This window comes from Dipodomys merriami, unplaced genomic scaffold, assembly GCF_024711535.1.
Source record: "Dipodomys merriami isolate MVZ:Mamm:240054 unplaced genomic scaffold, mDipMer1.0.p SCAF_921, whole genome shotgun sequence".
NCBI classification, from domain to species: domain Eukaryota; kingdom Metazoa; phylum Chordata; class Mammalia; order Rodentia; family Heteromyidae; genus Dipodomys; species Dipodomys merriami.
The window spans coordinates 117,125-119,102 of record NW_027206537.1 but is presented as its reverse complement, the minus strand read 5'-3'; positions in this window follow the sequence as shown (position 1 = coordinate 119,102).

Genomic DNA, 1,978 nt, shown 5'->3' with positions numbered 1-1,978 from the left:
TACCATAGCTAAGATATGGAACCAACCCAGATGCCCCTCAGTAGATGAATGGATCAAGAAAATGTGGTGTATATACACAATGGAATTCTAGGCCTCCATCAGAAAGAATGACATTGCCCCATTTGGTAGGAAATGGAAAGGTTTGGAAAAAATTATATTAAGTGAAGTAAGCCAGGCCCAAAGAAGCATAGGTCCCATGGTTTCCCTTATTTGCAATATCTAGTATAGGTATGAGTCAAGCGGAAAAGGTCAGATAATGTGATGTTAGGAAAATGAATCCTTAAATATGTATTTTAATGTTTTCGTTTCTTTCATGCATGTGTTTCTAACGCATTTATAAGATTATTTCTTTGTTGCTTTGTATGTCCCTCCCCCACAGTGTAACCCCCGCTTTCACTATATTTGATGTCAGTATAACATGTGGAGGAGATGGGGACAAAAAAGTCGTTTAAGGATTCAGGTGGACCTGTTGCAACAATGAGAAGTACAAAATGTCCTGTCAAAACCAGCTTTACAATGTCGGTGTGTGGGGGGGAGGGGGGTATAATTGGGTGGGGGGGAGGGGGGTACAATTGGGTGGGGGGAGGGGGATATAATTGGGTGGGGGGAGGGGGGAGGTGGGGAAGGGAGGTGAAGTGTAAACAAAGGAGGAGGCTGCAATGCTTGGTAAGAAATGTATGCATTATCCTGCCCATGTAATTGTAGCCCCTCTGTACAGTATGTTCTCAAATAAAATTAAATTAAATTAAAAAAAAAAAAAAGAAAGAAGCTGCTATCAGACTGACCCAGAAAAATGCTCAAAGGTAGGTAGGCTGTTGAAGTATCAAACCCACCCATTTCTGCTTCCCACAACACAGAGGGTACAGTGTGGGTGGCCTGGGACTGGCCCTAGGGGATTATAAATGGATGTTGGTGAACAGGTGCTGGTAGCTCTTGCTCGTCCTGGCTGAGGTCTGATGGTCATGACTCAGAGCCAGCCCAGGCAGGAGAGTCTGTGATATTCTTATCTTCCATAAACCACCTCCCCAGCACCAGAAAAAAGCCAGATGTGGTGCTGTGGCTCAAGTGGTATAGCCTCAGCCTTGAGTAAAAAAGCTCAGGGATGACACCGAGGCCCTGAATCCAAGCCCTAGGACTCACAATAAATAAAATAAATGAATAGTGGTCACCTGTTATGTTACTACCAAAAAGGGTGGATTCAGTCTTCTCTTTGGTACTTATATCCAAAGTAAAGGGCTTCCCTTGATGTTCCTCTAAACCTCTCCTTCTGTCTATTATCTCTCCCGGCTTGAGCTGCAGGATAGAATTCAGGTCATCCCTCTTGATATGACCTTAAGAACCATTCCCTACCTTCCCTCTTTGGGATGGGGATCCTGGATTTACTCACTACTAGGAGGATGAGGCACTGATGACATGGGAGTAAGTATCCCTGAAACTCATACTCTCACACACACAATCACTTAGGCCAACAAAAGTAGCCTTTTTCAAAGATACTTTATCTCCTTTGACTAACTGAACTAGTAGAGGAACTTGATCCCCTGTAAATGACTATTTTAACTAGGGCTTGCTAGTTGACATGATATAAACAGAAGCTCAAAAGAAAGGCTCTGGTGCCTGTCACCTCTAGCTCAGGCTCATGCCTGACATCCTGGCTACTCGGTAGGCAGAGATCTGAGGATCAAAGATAGAAGCCAGCCATAAGCTGGAAAGCTAGTGAGACTCTACTCTCCATGGAATCCCCAAAAAGTTAGAAGTGGAGCTGTGGCTCAAGTAATAGAGCACCAGCATTAAGCACAAAAACTCAAAGAGACAGCTCCCAGACCCTCAGTTCAAGCCCACATAATGAAATGGTCCCTTGTGTGCCCCAAGACTGACTGAGCCTTGAGTGCTCTCTTCCAGAGTGTGATACAGTACCAGTCTCTGGGTAGTGTATCAGAGACTTCAGAAATTGGGTGGTAAAAGCCAGACCTTCTCCTTT